Source organism: Ursus maritimus, unplaced genomic scaffold, assembly GCF_017311325.1.
Source record: "Ursus maritimus isolate PB19 unplaced genomic scaffold, ASM1731132v1 scaffold_14, whole genome shotgun sequence".
Lineage (NCBI taxonomy): Eukaryota > Metazoa > Chordata > Mammalia > Carnivora > Ursidae > Ursus > Ursus maritimus.
This window is the reverse complement of record NW_024423786.1, coordinates 33,209,834-33,230,384: the sequence shown is the minus strand read 5'-3', so window position 1 is coordinate 33,230,384 and position 20,551 is coordinate 33,209,834. Positions and strand designations below refer to the sequence as shown.

The 20,551-nt window shown below is 41.4% G+C and overlaps 1 protein-coding gene across 6 annotated transcripts in view; it reads right to left on the bottom strand.

The window, feature by feature from the left end:
* Positions 1–20,551, bottom strand: part of ARHGEF3 (Rho guanine nucleotide exchange factor 3) — a 296,518-nt gene that overhangs the window by 84,623 nt on the left and 191,344 nt on the right. The window lies entirely within an intron of this gene.

Below are 20,551 nucleotides of genomic sequence, written 5' to 3'. Positions count from 1 at the left end.
GTGAGACTGGGAAGAGGTCCACCATTGTGGATGTTGGATGCTGGGTGAGTGGAGGTGCTAATTATACTATTCTCTCTGCTTTTCTCATGTGGGCAGATCACAAGGCATCATGTCTAACATACTAAATTGTCCAACTTAGCAAATGATAGTTTCCAGTGCTGGTGAGGGTATCGTGAAATGGCATCCTCAGAATTGTTGATGACAGTGAAAACGACCATGATATCGAGAGATGTCGATATACACCGACAGAAACATGCAAATGTCTCAGCTCAGTCTTCCTCCGTGGGTGAATTTACCAAATGAAAATCATCCAAAAGAAAATATTTTCAGTGTACTGTCAATTTAACAGTGACGAAGTAGAAATAATAAGACTAGCTATTGAATATGGAACATGCACTACGTGCCAGGAACTATACGAAATGTTTAAATACATCCAAACAACCCTTCCAGGAGAGTATATGCATTCTCCCGGCAAGTCCCCAAGTTGGCACAGCTAAGAAGTGGCAGAGCAGGAAATGTGCGTCAGGTCGGCTTCAGGGCCCACATTTTCCAATCCTGTGCTAAGTTGCCTTGAAACCCAAATGCTGCACAACAGGAGATGTTAATTAAATTACAGGACATCCACGGTAAACAGTAAGAAGTATACTATTCAAGTCAAGCAACATGAAAAATGCTAGATTAAAAAAAAAGCAGTTTGAAAGCCATTTATCAGAGCACCTCTGCAGTATGTTTACATGTGCAGGAAAAACACACACAATGAAAATCATGCTTGTATCAACTACGGGTCATGTGGTTATGTTCTTTTTATAATGAAAAAAATTGCAGGGGCGATCACTGAATTGAGGTGTGTCACAACTGCGGGTAGAACCAGGGCATTTGGTAGTGATGTTGCCATAAATATTGTAAACCATCAGTTTCTTCAAATCAGTTTTTTTCCCTTCTTCTTTGGAAGTCTACCAAAACTAAAGAAAGAAATATTCCTCTCCTCCCTCAAATATCTTTCCAATGACCTCTGCTAGGAATTCACCTACTTTGATCAGGAAGCAAGCATTATCCCATAGTTTCCCCTTGCAGCAGATGCTGAGTAAAATGTTACAATGTAAGATGGATGTCTTACACATACCACAAGAGGGGGGAAAAAAGACAGCTTAAATGAATCTATAAAGGATTGTTTTATGATCAAGGTTCCCTGAGTCTTGTGAAATCCTCTCACAGGTCATTTGTTATTAGCATGACTGAGAAAAGCACCAGAAAGCAGGAGATGAGGTTCTCCTTCTTATCACGGCTCAGTCCAGGCACATCCTAAGTGCGTCTAAGGGACTGCTAATCGCCTCAAAATCCCATACCATGGCTCAGCATCCTGGATTCCCTCTCCTCCTCCCCCTCACCTCCCCTGGACGGACTTATCTGACCAGCACCCAGGGACAAGTTCACTGTGAGATGATGTACATGGAAATGCTCTGGAATCTATAAATGCCCTTACAGAGGGGAGGTTATTCTGATTAAAAACCTGATACGTGCCCTTGTGTGTTTCTTCTGCCATAAATGAATTCCAGAGATGTTCCTTGGGGAGGAGAAAGAACAACTAACTAGTTCCCAGGTTATTTTAACTGCCAGAACCAGGGTTGCCATAAATAATCAACTTTTTATGACAAAGCTTCTGCAACTGCCAGGGGGTTCATTATCACCTGAAAAAGGCACTCATCTGTGAGCCAAGCCACGTGACCATGTACGATTCTATGTGGTATTCGTCAGTACCTGTCACCAAGATAACAGCTTAATCTTGAATGGAGGAGGCAAGCATGTTTCAGAGAAAGGCCTGCAAGAGATTCCCCTTTAAAGAGCTAAACAAAGAGAAACGATCTCCCGGAAAGAATGAAAACAGAAGGAGCCAGCCAGCCAGCTGGAAGAGAGGACTGAGCTAAAGCCACGAACCCTTCAGGGAGTTAGTGCAACTTTTGTGGGAGATTATGGAAAAGCTACTGTTTCAAAGCCTCTGGACATCAGAGGAAAAAACACAAAGGAGAGTTTGCTGAACAGAGAGCTTTAAACAATTCAAGTTCAAACAAACAGAATTCCAGGAATTAGGAAGAGAGGAAATTGCAAGGTGCTTTGCAAACCACTGCAAAGAAAAGGATGTTTAACTATTAAATGTCAGTGATAAAAATGGAGATCTTGTGGTGCTGGAGTTTACTTTGGAGGGGGAGGGGTGAGGACAAGAAATAATAAACTAATTGTAATAATCAGTGATTATATGACTGGCAGCTGGCCTTTCCTGAGCACTTCTTAGGGGCAGTACTGTGCTGAGCACTTTGTACATTTCATCTCCTTTAATCCCCATGACAGCCCTGTGAGCTCAGACCTACTGATGACCCCTTCATAGATGAAGAAACTGGGGCTCAGGCTCCACAATTTCTTTGAGGTCACAATGGCAGGACTATGATTCAAACCCACATTTGCTTAAAAGCTCAGCCTTAGAATCCTTTAGACACAGGTATATAATTACCAGATCTCAGATGGGACTATTTTTAAAGATTATCGACACTTGTAAAATTCAGAGCTGATGGCCAACTTGGTCAACATCCTGGCTACTTGCCTTCCTTCCTAAAGATAAAATGAAAAGAATGGAATGCTATTCGGTCTGTTTTAGCAACTGCGGATGTTTTCTGGAAAAGGTGGGAGGAAAGCGATTGGAGAAATCTATCGTTATTAAGAGCTAATTATATACCAGGATTCTCAGAGTAAAACACTTTAGTGGCATCACTGTTTAAAGATTCTTCTAACAACGCAATGGTTCACCTGCAAAAAGGAATTGTGAGGTGACAAGGTCAGGATTACACAGCCAGCTAATTACTGAGCAGTGTTAGGAACTCATATGCTGGAGTCCAGCTGCCTGAATCTGAATCCTGATTCTACTATTCATTGCTCTGGGACACTGGGTGAGGGGATCCTTCTGAGCCTCAGTTTCCTCACATATAAAATGGGGAATGCATGGGAGGCATGACACACAGCCAACAAAGTACCCAGATGGCTTCATTTACAAAGACCCCTGCACTTTATGCCACATTCTTCATAATCTATAGAATATTCAGGTGTGGAATGAGTAAGTGTTATTTGCAAAAACACCAAACTAAGAATCTTACCCAATTCAAGACCTTGTTCTTTTTCCAAACTATAGTCAGTGGTGGAGGAAGGGAAACAATCTTCCCATATGTTCTCCTCTGCTGGATTTTGGTATTTAATATATGCTGATGACACAATGGTAGCTTTCCCAACAAATTCCATTAGAATCTCAGAAATGGGGGCATCTGGGTGGCTCAGTCAGTTAAGCATCTGCCTTTGGCTCAGGTCATGATCCCAGAGTCCTGGGATCGAGCCTCACATCGGGCTCCCTGCTCAGCGGGGAGCCTGCTTCTCCCTCTCCCTCTGACCCCCCACCTGTTCTCTCACTCTGACAGATAAATAAATCTTAAAAAGAAAAAAGAATCTCAGAAACCCATCACCAGTAATAGGCAGCAACATTTTCTATTTGTTTAGGTTTTTTTTTTTTTAAAGATTTTATTTATTTATTTGACAGAGATAGAGACAGCCAGTGAGAGAGGGAACACAAGCAGGGGGAGTGGGAGAAGAAGAAGCAGGCTCCTAGCAGAGGAGCCTGATGTGGGGCTCGATCCCATAACGCCGGGATCACGCCCTGAGCTGAAGGCAGACGCTTAACCGCTGTGCCACCCAGGAGCCCCTTATTTGTTTAGTTTTATTTAGTCACGCTGTTGAACACTGACAAAGGCTATTGCTCTTGATTATCACAAGACAGCAACCCAGAAAGCCTTCACTTCTATGGGTTTAACAAGACTGCTCCAATCATGACTTTCATTGCTTATGTTGTTGGCACCTGGAGTTGATTTTTTAAGGGCTCTCAGGACAAGAAGCTGGTGTTGCAGGGCACTCTGGGGCTTTGACTCACTCAGCATCGGTTCCTCCCTCTTCTAATAACAGTTCCTCCATTTTCTCTGGGGAAACTGCCCCCCTCTCAGCGTCTGTTGTTTTAATGGGACAGAGTCCACTGTCAGTCCCCTTGGGAATACATGCGACTCAGGACCGGCCAATCAGCGACCCCCTCTTTCTGGTCACAGGGATTTGTTCAGGAAAGGGCATGAGAACCAGGCTTGGGGTTTTTGCAGGAAGAACTGGGCAAGAAAGCACCTATAAATTAGAAGGGAATAAGCTTAGAGATGTTGGTGGCCATGTTTCCACCAGGAGAGGAGAACATATTGGAGAATGGAGGCAACACAGAAAAATACAAGCTGAGAGGTGAAGAGAGAGAGAGGACTTTCTGAGGAAAATTAGCACCTAGATCCAGCCATGCCTGAAGCCAGTAACTACTGGACTTTTCCATTACATCAACATAAATTCCCTTTCTGCTTAAAGGAATTTCAGTTGTGTTTCTGGCACTTGCAACTGAAAGAGTTTTGATTCAAATACACATGAAAAGGTCTTTACTCCCGTGCATTATACAGAAATTATTTTAATATCTAACTCTTGCTTCCCTCAATGAGATTGTAAGTTCCTTGAAGCCAGAAGACAAATGTGACAACCCACTGATAAAGTTAACACTTTTTGCCAAAATCAAGACTAGGATAGCTGACAAATCATTTTATAACAATACCAAAGAGAAAAAAGTAGGAAAATGTTAAGGATGTTTCACAGGTGAGCCTTTGGAAACTGATGGCATAAGGAGTCAGAGGTCTCATGAGTATCCAGAGCTACCTCCAGAAGTTCCATTTGTCTGACTGTCCTATCTTGAGATTCCCCCACCACCTGCACTTGAACAACCCAGGAAAACCCCTACTCAAGCTCCAGGCTGGAGGTTTAATTAGAATTGTGAACGATTTCCCACTTATCACTTGTGACACCAACAAGCCTACTTTTATTCTTAAAAAAAAAAAAAAAAAGATATTACTCCAGATACACAAACTCTGACCACATTTGGATAGGGTAATTTGTTTTGAAGTGTGTTTTCAAGTTTTTTTAAACCTGTATTTTACCTTGTACACCAGGATAAACTTCATATGGATCAAAGATTTAAATGTAAATATGAAAACATAAAAGTGCTAGAAGAAGATGGGCAAGATATCTGACTCAAAGTCCAGAAGAAAACATTAATAGATCTTTTTATCATAAAATATTACAAAATAGAAAACCCTGCTATGTGGCAAACAAAATGACAAGGGCATCATGAGCAAAGTCAAAAGGAAAACTGGGGGAAAATATCTGCAAATCATATCAGAAAGCTCTCATCTCCATAATATGAGACCTCCTAGAAATCAAGAAGCAAAGGACCAATGACCATCTCTGTATGACTGTGTGTCTGACTAGTGTGAAAACATTCATGAGGAGCAAAGCCACTTACCATGCATGAATGTTTTAAGGGCTAGTAGAGTGAGTTAAGGACTTGGTGGCCGAGGTTCAAACTCCAGCTCTGCCACTTTCTAGTCTGTGACTTGGGCATGCTAGTTTACCTGTGTGCGCCTCATTTTTCTCATCTGTAAAAGGGGATTATAATAGCACCCACCTTGCAGTGCCATTCCAAGGATCAAACACGTTGTGAATGTGCTCAGCGACAGTCACATAGTAAGAGCTCAATAAATGTGTGCTGTTAGTATTCCAGTAGAGATTTTAAAATTAACAACATAAAAAATAAATAAATAAAATTAAGAACATAACCTAACCTGGAGATCTCAGATGTAAGGTCCATGTAAAGTAACAAAACATCAACACAGTATATAACTTAGTAAGATCCTGTGTTACAAATACAGTTGTGTTTATTACTATCTCCCCCTTTTCAGATGAAGACACTGAGACTCAGAGGGGTTAAGTGACTTGCTTCAGGCGGCAGATACCAAGTGATAAAACTAAGGTTTAGCTCCAGCTCTGATTGGCTTTGAAAGCTGGGTGTTTGTTTTGCTATGCCATTCTGTTTCTCTATAATTTAAAGCTAAGAAACAAGCTGTCTAACTAAGCAGTTGCAGGAAACGATATCAGGAGCCCCCGAAGTTCTAAAGATCCCAGCCCTCGGGGAAAGGAATGGACTCTGGCCCAGAAGTAAAACTTGCCATCTGTGGGAGCTTGCTTCTGAGTGGGAGGGAGAAAGATCTGGGTTTTAGCAGATCTTACCACATGTTGCTACTGATTGTTCTTCTGATTGCTCAAAAAGGTTGATGAGATCCCTTCTGTGGTTATGGGTGGAGGGGAACACATACATCTATGTCTTTGGGACAGCCTTTCATAGGGCACAACTTTTATGGGGCACAGTTCGTCTAGGCTCCAGGTGAGTCTAAAACCAGGTGCTTTTCTCACCTCCCAGAAGCTGGTCCCCTGGTTCCAGCAGCCTGCCCATCTGATATGTGACTGGGACAACAATGCCCCCATATTTGGCTCAGGTTGTTCAAAGCTCATAGCTGGAACACTCAGAAAGTTCTTGCTACCTCTGAGGCCCTCCAGCTGAAATGAGGGTCTATGAGATGCCCTTCCCAGCCTCCCTGTAAGAAGTAATGCCATCTCAATGACAAGCCTGCCAAGCCCCACATAGACATGGCTTTTCAGAGCAGGCACAGAACTCCGACACTCTTTTCTGTGGAAATCCCAGTCCATTTTTGCTGCCTTTTCATCTTTGGAATGCTGATTGAAAAGCCTGCAGCTAAAATGTTCTAACAAACAGTGGGGCTGTCTTGGCTCTCTCAAACGGCAGCATTTCAGAGGTCGAGGAGAGAGCCCTCCCATCAGCGTCAACAATCAATGGGTTACATAAAGAAGGATTTGTCTTTTGGTGTTTGGTTTTTGTTTTCTTTTTCTTAAAGATTTTATTTGTTCATTTGTCAGAGAGAGAGAGAGAGAGGGAGTGCACAAGCAGGAGGAGCTGCAGGCAGAGGGAGAAGTAGGCTCCCTGCTGACCAAGACCCCAATGTGGGACTCGAACCCAGGACCCCGGGATCATGACCTGAGCTGACGGCAGATGCTTAACCAAATGAGCTGCCCAGGTGTCCTGGGGCACTTTCTGTTTAGATGAAATTTCAAAGCTAAAAATGGTGTAAGAATCATGTTAACCCCATCTACATTTCACCCCAACTCCATTATGTCTGTTTTTCCTTTTCTCATGTGTGTGTCTTCTCTCCCAGTGATCATGTATAACTTGAATTGTATACAAACACATTTTTAAGAAGGATTTGTTTTTGACCTCTAAGGATGATATCTGAATGCAAGGATTTTAGCAATATTCACCAAATCTACCAAATAGATCATCTGCCAGCCTCCAAATAATACCAACAGTGTTTAGGGTTTATTATCTGCTAAGTACATTATGGTACTCTACAATGTCCCAGAAGAAAGGTACTATGATCCCCCCATTTTACAGGGAAGGTAACTGAAACACAGAGAGGATGTGTAATTTGCCCACCGTCACAGAGTTTCTAAGTGGCATAGCTGGGGCTTGAACCCAAGCAATGGCGGCTTGAGTCTATACTCTTAACCATAACGCTACACCGTTCCTCAAGATGATAACGGTGGTGGTGATGGTGGAGGAGGAGGTGGGGGTGGTGCTAATGACAGTGATGGATGATGATCCACTGTCCCTGGCCCCATGCTAAACATTTCCCATACATTATCACATGAAGTCTGATCTTCCAGCAAGTTCCATTAGTTTCACTGCATCCATCTTCTTCTCTCCACCTTGCCTGCCACAGTTGCAGCCCAAGTTGTCTTCCTCTCTCACCTGGACCTTGCAGTAGCCTGCTAACTGCTTTCTCTGCTGCAAACCTTGTCTATAGAATCCCATCACATTACAGCTACCAGAAGGATCACCTGAATACTTAGATTATAGCACTCACCCTCTAGTGGTTTCCACTGCACTTAACACTGAAATCCCAGTTCTTTGCCCCAACTGATGAGGCCCCATGGGATCTGGGCCTGCTGACCTGTCAGACCTCATCCTCTCGCTTCTCTCCTCCTCACCCACAAGGCTGTAGCACAGCCTCCTTTCCTTCCTGACCAAGCAGCCTCATTGCTAGCCAGGATGTTTGTACTGGCTGTTTCCTCTGCCCCCAAATCTTTTGCCGGACCGTCTCTTTTTTGTCATTGAGGCATCAGCTGAAAAGACCCCTCCTCAGAGGGGCCTCCCTGAACTCTTAGCTGTAATAGATCTCTAACCCCCATCTCTCACCCTGTCCCCCTGCCCAATCACTGCAAGACCAATTTACTGTTATAGACCATCTAGGTTACAACTCTGTCCTTCACATTTGCTGCTGTATCATTAGCACCTCAAACAGTGCTTGGCACTGAATGGAGCCCAATAAACATTTACTGATGAAATAACTGAGCTATCTCACTTACTCTTCTCAAGAACACTGTTTAAGAAACGAGGCTTTGTAACCTCCAGTGACACACCCAAGGCCATAAATCCAGTAAGTGGCAGTTAATTCCAGAACCCACACTCTTAACCCTCAGGCAATAATTGGCTCTGAGACCCTGACTCTTCACCCCATTTCTCTGCATTTCAGTGTCATCCTCACTTTAAGATAAGAAGATGGAAAGATCTTGTCTCTTAACTACCTTCTAAGAGTATTTGGAGTTAAGAGCCCATGTTTCTAACCACTAGACCAGGAGCTGGCAAACTTTCCTGTAAAGGGCAGATAATAATTATTTTAGGCTCTGTGGGCCATGATGTAGCTACTCCATTCTGTTGATGCAGTACAAAAACACAGACAATAAGTAAAAATGTGGTTGTGTTTCAATAAAACTTTATTTATAAAAACAGACAGAAGGCCAAGGGCACCTGGGTGGCTCAGTTGGTTAAGTGATTGACTCTTAGTTTTGGTTGGGTCTCAGGGTCATGAGATTGAGCCCCATATTGGGCTTGTGCTCAGACAGGAGTCTGAAGATTCTCTCCCTCTGCCCCTCCCTCCACACTCAGCCACATGTATGCACTCGCACATGTGGGCACACAGGTGTGCTCTCTCTCCCTGTCTCTCAAATCAATCAATCAATCAATCAATCAATCAATCTTTAAAACAGAGAGTAGGCCAGATCTAGCTGCAGTTCGATGATACCTGCATTAGACTGCTTGGAAAGAAGTCTGCAGTTTCATCTATCATTCAGTTTGTTTTGTTTTCTCATTTTCACTTACTATAAGGCCTGGTAAATAGACATGACGATCTCTTCCCAGAACAGAGTGTGTTTTAGGAAAAGTCTAGGTCTTCTCTATAGTTCCATATTAGCCATCATCATATCCATAGGAACAGAATGGATACTCTTCTGGTTTTTTCTGGATCTAACTTAATCTTTGGGTGAGCCTGGTGGCAGGGGATTCTCCAACAGGAAAGAGGATTTTTGTCCAGGCTCAGGGAGGAGTCAGGACGGTAAATATCTGCTGATGAGTCACTGGGGAATCAAGAACCTTGACATTTCTCCTAAATCAGGAGGTGTAATGATGCTTTTGGTCAAGAAGGGCCAGTGGAGGCCGTATGGAAAGAGTTTACCAACTAGAGGGCCAGGATCCAGTGGGATCTTAGGAGGAGGGCAGAGGTTTGAGATGGACAAGAAGGCAGCTCTCCTCAGGCTGAGCTCGCGTGCTCGGGGTATTTTGCATCTGGTATATTTATATATTTATAAGAAATATATGTAAATATACATATATTTTTTAGAAATTCAAAAAATCATAGCAAATGCTATAGGCAATATATAGTAAATGCTGACATTCCCATCATCCAGAATTAAGAGCTCAATGCTTTGTTAAAGTTGCTTCCAGTATTTTCTCTTTATATGCAAAAGAAACAAAACACTACTAACATACCTAACATCTCCTTTTCCTACCACCTCAGTCCCATATCCCACCTCTAGCCACTCCAGTGGCAACTACTGTTACGGGTTAGGTTGTCTATCTTGCCAGTCCACTTATCAATACAAATTTTTTTTTACTGAGATAAAATTCATTATTTTAACTCATTTAAAATATACAACTCAGTGTTAGTACTCAGATTAGTATACTCAGATTAGTATATTAACAATATTATGCAACCACCACAATATAATTCCAGAAAATTTCTAACATCCACCCCCAAAAAAGCCCCAAATCTCCTCTCCTCCCAGTCCCTGGCAACCACTAAGCTTCTGTCTTTATGGATTTGCCTGTGCTGGTCATTTCATATAAATGAGATCATGGTTTATGTCATCTTCTTCCTGTATCTGGCTTTTTGGACTTAGCATAGTGTTTCTGAGGTTCATCTATGTTGGAGCATGTATCAGGATACACTCCTTTTCCTGGTTGAATAATAGTCCATTGTTTGGATACATCACATTTTCTCTGTCCATTCATCACTTGATGGAAATTTGAGTTGTTTACAGTTTTTGGCTATTACGAATAAAGCTGCTATGAACATTTGTGTACAAGTATTTGAGTCCACGTTTTCAATTCTTTGGGGTATATACCTAAGAGTGAAATTACTGAGTCCTATGTTAGGTCTGTATTTAACTTTCTGGGGAACTGCCACTTACAGTGACTGTACCATTTTACATTCCCACCACCAGTGCATGAGGGTTCCATTTTTCCACATCCTTCCCAACACCTGTATTTTCAATTTTTTTCCTTTTTTATGATAGCCATCCTAGTAGGCATGTAGTAGTATATGATTGTGGTTTTGATTTGCATTTCCCTAATGACAACTGATACTGAGCACTTTTTCATGTGCCTATTGGCTATTTGTATACCTTCTTTGAAGACAATTTATCACTTTTTACCAGTGTATATATTCCAGGCACCCAAAATATTGGGTAGCATTAGTTTGTGAGTGTAAATCTAAATATTTTCCCTACTTAGTATTGTTTTTGAGCTCCCTCATGTTGTTTTATATAGATCTAGTTAAAAGCTTAACTGTATCTAGCATCCCTTACACTGTATTTTATCTGTTCTCTTATTTATGGATAGTTTGCTTTTCTTCGTTTTCTTTTCTTTTCTTTTTTTTTTTTTCCCCTGTTACAAAAACCATTGCCTTTCATTTCCCTGACACACTTCCTTCTGCATTCCTGAGATTGGTTCTCCGAAGCTCAAACATGTATAAAGCAAGATCACAGGATATGCACATTTACAACCTCACCAGATGTTCAGGTTCTTTTTAAACATACATTTGGAAATGCAAATGCAAGTTTGGATCACACTTCAGGAGACTCCTCAGCCTCCCGTGTAATTCGCACCTGCACATTGGCCAAGCTGGATAGCTGTTCAATTTTTCTAAATATTCAATGTTCTTCAGGCCATCACAAGCATTCTGACCGGGAGGTAGTCTAATGAAGTGATTCTTCTGCCTCGTATCTGTCAGACCAGTGGCTTCCAGGATGTGGTCCTGGGAGCAGCAGCATAAGCATCACCCGGGAACTTGTTAGGAAAGCAGATTCTTAGACCTCCTTCCAGACCTGAGTCAGAAGCTCTGCAAGGCCTCAGTGGGGTGCTGACTGATGTTAAAATGGGAGAACCACTGTATTAAGCTTTCCCATTTTACAACTGAGAAGCAGAGGAAAAGGACCAATCACCTAATTGTGATGCTAAAGTCAACAGGCGACGAAAGGAGGGAGCACTTTATACTACAGAGTCTATGGACCAGAGGGTGAGAGCCTGGGACAGTGGCACAGGATGGGGCCTCAGGACCAGAGAGAGCAGTGTTCAAGTCCTCGTCCTGAAGGACTGGAATCCCTGGCAAGACGCTCAACCTCCCTGGGTCTTACCCCACAGGGTTTGTGAGGGTTAAAACAGATGTTACACAAAAAGTCCTAAGTTGTGTAATTCCACTTATAGGCAAACCCACAGATAGAAAGTAGATCAATGCTTGATTCCTATGGGCTGGGGAGAGGGTGAGAGGAAGTGACTGCTTAACAGGTATGGGGTTTCTCTTTAGAGCGAGGAAAATGTTTTGGAACTAGATAGAAGCAAGGGTTTCACTAACATTGTGAGTGTATTAAATGCCACAGAATTGTACACTTAATTTATTTTTTTAGAGTGTGCCCGCGAACTGGCTACACATCCAAACCACCCAGGGAACTTATCAGAAACGCAGATTCCCAGTCTCACTTATTATTACTGCAAAATCGCTCTCCGGAGTTACAGAAACCACATTTTATTTGAGTTTTTAAATGATTTCTACACCCAATATGGGGCTTGAACTCATGACCCTGAGGTAAGAGCCACAAGCTCTACCAACTGAGCCATCCAGGTGCCCATATAGGCTTTAAAATAGCTAATTTTATGTTATATGAAGTTTACCTGAATTAAATAAAAAGGGAGATGTTACATGGGAAAATGCTCCACACAGCACTGGGCTATCATTATCACAAAAAGTTGAGTTTATAAGTAAGAAAAACTGGAAGCAGGCTAATATGTCCAAGAATAGTGGATTAATTAAATAAAGTTAGGTCCCAGTTGAACAATTTGGTATTATATAGATATTAATAAGAATAATAAGGTACAGATATGTATGAACAAGAACAATGTTCATGTGTAAGAACAAGGAAGCCACAAAACACCATCTGCACATCATGTCCCCCTGTTTGCGTGTGCACGTAATTACACATTCAGGAGAGCTGTATGCCAAAATATGGAGAGTGACTCTGGGTAGTACGATCATGACAAAATCATCTTTCTTTAAGTTTGTCTTTATTTTGTAATTTTCCACAACACCCATGTAATACTAGTATAATAAAGAAATAAAATTTGTAAAATAAGTGCATTAGGGTGCTTTTTCCTTAAAGACTAACAGTAGTGAATCCTTAACTAAAAGTATTTTGAATATAAATTCCCTAAGTTATCAATAGTTCTGCATTTATGATTTTAATATTAGGCTTTCTCAAAACAGATGCATGCCCATCTTGCATGCATTGAAATGAAACCATTATAAGACAATGCTAAATAGTAAATAAAAGCATTAATTCATAAATAAAAGCATTAATTCAGAGTAAAATGTAATTCATTGTTTAATTAATTGCTATTTCCACTTCCAAAGGCCTAAGCGCATAGAAAGACCATATTGCTCCCTTGAAAGAACTACTGAGCCTTTAGCAGAAAGGCTTAAACACACACCCCTCTCCCCGCTTTTCGCACAGACAGAAGAGGACCTGTAAGGTCCAGAGAGCCCAGGCCGGATGGCTAAAATAGGGCCTGATATAGTGCCCTGTGGCTGAGTCACCCCCTCAGTTCACTCTTGACCTCCAGGAAAAAGAGAGTAAAGAGGCTGAATCATGCACCTCCACAGGGACTTCCTGTGCGAGAAAGATTTCTCATACGGAGAAGGAACGACTTAACCCTGGGTTTCCTCAATTTCCCCAAAGAGAGAAAAATCACTTCTCTTAGGAAAACTGCTGGTGTTTAGTGTGAGAGTTTCTGCAGCAAAAATTCCCTCAAAGGTATCATGTTTGCATCTGATTAGTGTAAGCCATTTTACTACTTTTCCTTGCCTCCAACCCCCACCCCCCATCTTCCAATCCCCCACGCTTAAAAGTCAACTCCTCGTGACTGCATACAGTTAGCAATTTTAGGAAGAAATAGATTGAAAACCAGATGCTTGTTTTTGATCAATAGTTGATGAAGAGCTTCTAAAGGAATAAAGGCCATCTACTATTCCCTTTAAGGAAAGAAGACTTCTTTAGGATGGGATTTTTTTTAGGATTCCTTCATACTTTTTTGCATGCAGAAATGTTACACTACCTTCAATCTATTACTATTTGGGGGGTGGTGAGGAGACAGTTGACATTTTTAATTAAGAGAGAGTTCTGAAACATTCTAAATCCCACCACGGGATTACTCTCATGAACTGTGTCACACATTCATTTAGTGATTCATTCACTCACTCACCCAGAGTCCCTACGTGGGCCCGACAAAATCTTGTGCCTGGAGAGGCAAACGGGATTTCAACCTATACCCTGCTCACCTGGAACTTTTGTTTCTTATTTCGTCCTATTCTGAATGATCCACACTGGTTCTGAAGATACTTATGAAAGACAACCCGATGAGACAAGACCAACGATTAGTCTAAATTACATCGTTTTTATTTCACTCTCTCCCTGATGGCCCATCCTCCAAATATTCCGCATGAACTCGTGCTTTCAGAGATGCAGGGTCTGCAGAAAGTATGATTTATTTGATAAACAAATGATTTCCTAAAGAAAGTGAAGAGTCAGGATCAGAATCAGAATGTTCAGAAAATTTATTTTGAGCTTTTGAAAAAGAATGGCACTAAATTGTTGATTAAAAAGAACAGTGATGACGTGGTGAAGGGAACTGAGAGATACAGGCTTCCAGTTATAGAATGAACAAGTCACAGGGATAAAGGTACAGCATAGGGGAATATAGTCAATGCTATGTAATAGTTTTGTATGGTGACAGATGGTAGCTACACTTCGGGCGGGCATAGCATAATGTATACACTTGCTGAATCACTATTTTGTACACCTGGAACTAATGTGATATGGTGTATCAATGATATGTCCGTAAAATAAATAAATAAATACTTAAAAATTAAAAATTAAAAACATTTTGAAATACAAATAACAATAATAAAAAAAGAATGCTGATGCCTATCACATCAGTCTTAATTAGACTATCTAATCAAGAGACTTTATTTAAAAGGAAGGAGAGGAAGCAAGCAACGAATCCATTTTCTTACTCTGCTACTATACTGAGAGAAGAGTATAGCCTCTTACTATGCTACTACACCCAGAGAAGAGGGTCCTGGGGGATCAAACCCTTGCCTCCTGGTCCAGCATTAGCACCACAATCCCACCAGCTGAGCTAACAGGAATTGACCGCTTAATGGAATTAGTCTTCCACTTTTAATTGGCTAGAAAACTTGCCAAGAAGTTTTGCCTAACAGTCCGCCCGACAGAAAACATGAGGATGGTCCCTACCAATGGGAATCGAAGAGGATGACTATTCATTAAAGAGGCTAAGGCATGAAGCTGCTTGAAGCTGTAGGGCAAGGAAATGCTGCGGGGTGGGGGGTGGGGGGGAGCTTGCCCCTCGTAAACCCTAGGTTCCAAGGCCATCACCCCCAACAGATGAGGTCACAACAAATTGCAACAGGTCTTGACAAACAGTTTCCTCCCAGGAGTCAGTAAGTCACCTGAAAAGGCTTAGTTCTATCTGTCTGAAATCCCCCCAGTGTGAACACACTACCAGAATGGTCCAGGCGGGGCTGTTTCCTTTGCTCCTGTGCAAAAAGCAACGCAAACAACTCTACTCTAGAACCTCAGGCTATAGTTTCCTTCAGCAGGTAGAAAAGCTCATATTTCTAACACTCTGCTAAATGTGGGAATTGCCATCAAGATGCATCGAAGTGTACATTCTTGCTTAATAATTTCACTCCTGGGAAGACAGCCTTTTGAATGTGTGCAAAACTGTAGCTGCAAAGACTACTTATCGCAGGACTATTTATATCTTAAAAAATGGAAACAACTTAAATGTTATTCTACATGTGCTAAATATAGCCATAAAATGGAATATTGTGTCGCCTTTCAAAATAATGATGTAGAAAATAAACTTGTCTTTATTTCCCAATTTTTCTACAACACACAAATATTATTATAAAGCCTGTAAAACAACACCATGGGGGAAAATAATTTAAAATCTCACATAGGCTAATGTTTACACAGTTAAAATGACAATTTAAATACACTGGAAGAACATAATACTAGGGTGAGCTTCTTTTGCTAAAAATCTCTCATAAGACAGATATTCATTCCCATATTTTTAGCTATTAAAATCTGGATTCTATTACTTAAATTATCACTAACCTTTGCATTGTTATTTATCAAAATCTGGTCAAAAACTGGAAAATAAGGTAGTAAAAAGGCTTAAAAAAAAAAGTCAGGGGCGCCTAGGTGGCTCAGTCATTAAGCATCCGCCTTCTGCCCAGGGTGTGATCCCAGGTCTTCAGGCTCCCCACTCAGCAGGAGGCCTGCTTCTTCCTCTCCCACTCCCCCTGCTTGTGTTCCCTCTCTGTCTCTCTCTCTGTCAAATAAATAAATAAAATCTTTAAAAAAAAAAGTCATAAAATTCACATCCTGATATGGCCCAGGAACCTCATTTATAGGTAGTCTTCCTTCCATAATTCTGAGAAGCCCTACTGCATGGTTATGAAATCTGAACTAACAGTTAGCAGCTGAAGTGTAGATGTGAGAAGGTCTGCCACAGACAAAAAAAAAATGCTGACGGCAGAGAAGAGTAGCAGCTGGCTGCTTGGTAATGTGAGAAGGTCTAGAAAAACCATGGCAAGCGGACCTGAGGACTCAAAAAAGCACTGATTCCCGGAGCCAACCAGCCCTAAAGCATTAAGAGGCCAATGCAATATAGCAAAGGCTAGTGACTGATGCTCATCCCACAGTGGCAAATGGTAGTTTGTAAAATCTGTCTCAATAGACAGGAGAACACGGTACCTATCATATAATGAGATAAATGTGTGTCCTTGCATACCTATATTTTAAAAGTAGGATTTTATATCTATTTATATATTGGTGCGTGTATAGGTGTATGTGTATGACTTAGTGTTTTTTTTTTTTTAATTTGGATTTTTAAAGGAAAATGTGTGGTAAAATCCAAATAGATCATGGTTTCATTAGGAATACTGTATCAATAGGACTTTCTTGATTTTGACAAATGTAGTTATACAAAATATTAACATTAGGGGAAGGTGAGGGAAGGGCGTACAGGAACTCTACCAGATTTGCAACTTTTCCGTAAATCTAAAACTATTCCAAAATCAAAGTTTACTCAAAATATACAGCAACAACACAAGGAATAAGGGCTTGGTTATTTAAATGTATTTTCTACCCCCTGCACCCTCTCCCCAAATCTCAAGGGGTCTGGAAACTAAGGTTTTACTGATTGGACCTGCGTGCATCGATGCACTACTGCACAGGCCCTTTCACCCTAGATGGCTATCTTCCTTTAGAATCTGATAGCTCACAGCAAAACATCACGTTTACCCATTCACCACTCTGGGAAAAGGAGTGATTTCCCATAACAGAGTATTAAGAAAGTGATCCTGGTCCTCAGGTTTGCAAAGTCTGGAAAAGAAAGTGGTAGAACGCCACAGGATCCCAGTGCTCTCAGGACGGGAAGAGCTTCATCTGACAGGAAGCCCCATGGGGATGACCTCAACCACCACATCCCAGGCATTATCTCATCTTGGCAGTATGTCATCCTCTACGTTCTCCCTCAAGTTGCTAAGAGGAAATGCGGAATGAGATGCAGCTCCAGCAGCCCACCTTGTTGTTAGGTAAATATTTTTAGCACTTTGAGGCATAGAGGCTACTTTTTAAGATCATCCCAGACATTCTGCAAAGGAGCAATGGAGACTTTCTCCACTACATTCTAATGAAAAACCTATGCTGTGCTTTGAGCCGGCCAACAATGGTCAGCAACAGGAAAAAACACTCCGCTTCAGGGGGCCATAAATATTTACCGTGTCTGATGGTGTATTTACTACTCAGTGATCATGCAAAACAAATGTTCTAGGACAAGACATGGTCTGTGTTCCCACAGGCTCGTAGTTTGAAAGTTGGAAAGGAGCAGAGATGTCATCCAGTTTGCACATTTTACAGATTAGAAGGTTGAGGCTCCAACTATGCTCCCATCAAATATCTCCTTTTAAAGCATCTCCATTACAACACACATCCCCTGTTCACTGTTTATACATTTGTTTTTCACATGAGATTAGACGTGTGCATTTGCAGAGGGACTTAGTACAGAAAGCTTCATAAGCGTCAATAAAAGTCTGAGACACCAGGATGGAAGCCCAGCTCTGCCCTGACTCATGTTCCCTGGATTTTCTTTACTGCACCTAATTTTAAAACTGAGAAGACAAATCCTATCTTAAAAGGCAAAAACTGCAGCCAGGAGTACATTGGAAACTCACTTGCTGATATATTATAAAACTAATACGATCTATTCAAAATTTTAAAAAAATTATTCTTTCGCTCATTTCATCAGATAAAGACTAAAATGTTTTCTTTTTTTAAGAATTTCTGGGATGTTGCTTTATCAAAGTTCATGGGGAGGAAGATTTACGGAGATAGGAAAGATTTTCAAAAACAGTGAGATGCAACGGAAAGGTTCCTGTTATTAACATGCACACAGTTACACAATGCCAAAGAAACCCTTCAGCCCCAGAATGTATCTACGTGATACGAAGAATGCTCAAATTAGCACTTCAGGCTGCAAAACTGCTGAAAACCCTTTTCTTCACCTCCAATACATGAGTACCTCCAGTTCCTCATCTGAACTAATCAAGTTCAGGGTAAAACAAAATGGCAAATTAAGATCCTAGTTACAGCACTTGGTATCTCAATTGCAAGACTGAGAAAGATGGACCTGGCTTGAGTCTTTGCCTACGGTAGCAGCAGTAGGGAAAGCTCAGTCACCCCCACTAGCTCATCAGGCAGAGGCTCTAAAGAAGCGACAAGGAGAACTTGGGAGGGTCCTAATGCGCAGGCTTCCGGAACCAGATCACCTTCTCAGCCGCACCACACTCCTTTGTTCCGTTATGTGAGATCTTCGATGGCCTCCACTGAGGCACAACTTACCCAATTAGCTGCCATCAACTCTTCCTGGCTCCCACTCTCCCACTTTGTCCATCAAGGCAGTCACTTAAAAGCCAAGTAGCGGAGGAAACTTCACTTTTCTAAAAGTACAAAGTTAACTAGCAAGCACTAGAGCCAGAGCAGATGTATGTGATACAAAATTTAAACACAGGCACCCACAACCTGATGAGATGTTTCTAAGGCTTTAGTTACATAGTTTCCTACTAGAGACTTCACCCCCACAAAGACCATTTAATTAGAAAAATTCTTGGGTATGATTCTGTGCATTTCAGAATAGCTATGTAATCACTTTGATTCTGCCTTTTTCAGCCATCAGATTGATTTGAAATAGGTAATTCCATGCATTATAGCCAAAATGTTAATTTAAAAAGGATCAAAAGGGAACCGTTTAGGGGAAGAGCCCCCCCTCCATACACACATACAAATTTCCAAAACAAGAAATTGAGCACTGAACCATCACCAAAGAATGACAACATCTATTACAGATGTTATATTTAATCAAGATCTCAGCATTTGTTTACTATTTGCAAAGACCTTTTTCTTTTCTTTTTCTTTTTGGCTAATAATTTGTAAGCACTACACATTATGTTTTATAGACATTAGCTCAGATAATCCTTACAATTGCCCTACAAGGTAGGAACCACTAATAAGCCTACCTGGAAGTGAGGAAATTCAAGACTAAGAAGGTTAAGTCCTCAGGTTATTAAGTTTGTTGGGGAGGCAATATTTGAACCCAGATCCTCCCCAAAGCTCATCCCACTTCTGACAATGTTTCCCTAAACATGGCCCATGTACCATGATTAGAACGTGAGATTTTTATTTATTTATTTTTTTTAAGTAGGTGCCACACTGGGCGTGAAGCCCAATGCAGGGTTTGAACTCACAACCCCGAGATCAAGACCTGAGCTGAGACTGAATCAGACACTGAAACAACTGAGCCAACCAGGCATGTGAGATTTTAAGATGCACATGGATACATACATTTTTGGTTTAATAGTTACATATGTGTTTATTTTAATGTAGATTAGAAAAAAATGATTCAACTAGCAGATCTAACTTGGATCTTACTGCCAAGGATCTGGCTAATTTAGCATCAGTTACATACTTTGCAAGAGCTAGAAAAATAGTCAAGAATTCTCATGCCATTTCTTCTAAGGAATCAAGTGATCTGGCCCACCAAAGGATGGACTCCATACCAGTCTCATTAGACTGGCACCCAGCTGACTTAATCAGCCCAGACATTAAGTGATTCCTTGCAGATGCCCAGAATCCAATGCTTTTACCTTCAAAGAAGAGTTTCTTTTCTTACCCTTCTCTTCTCCATCAACTAACCCCCTCACCTCCCCCCACCCCTAACACACACATTCATCTGGTCCTGGGAGATTACCCAACATAAGATGAAGTGATTGAGAGCAGAGACATCTAGAAGGAAACAGACCTGCCCACTCATCCCTGTCTCCCCAACATGGCTCATCACAGAACTCTCTCTAGGGTGGCCATAGCTGACTCTTGATCAAGCACCCTGTTCAAACAAAGGCCAGACATCAAAGCTCCAGCTGACTGAGAAACATCTGGGGGGAAAAGTCCTCTTGGTGACATGGTATTTTTAGTTTATCCTTTCTCTTTATTGTTGAAGTGACTCTGTAACTTTTGGCTGTGGCTCTCTAAGAGGTAGCCTGACTTTGTGTTATATATGTGTATTTTTTTTAAAGATTTTATTTTATTTATTTGACAGAGACAGCCAGCGAGAGAAGGAACACAAGCAGGGGGAGTGGGAGAGGAAGAAGCAGGCTCCTAGCGGAGGAGCCTGATGTGGGGCTCGATCCCAGAACGCTGGGATCACGCCCTGAGCCGAAGGCAAGACGCTTAATGACTGTGCCACCCAGGCACCCAATATATATATATATATATATATATA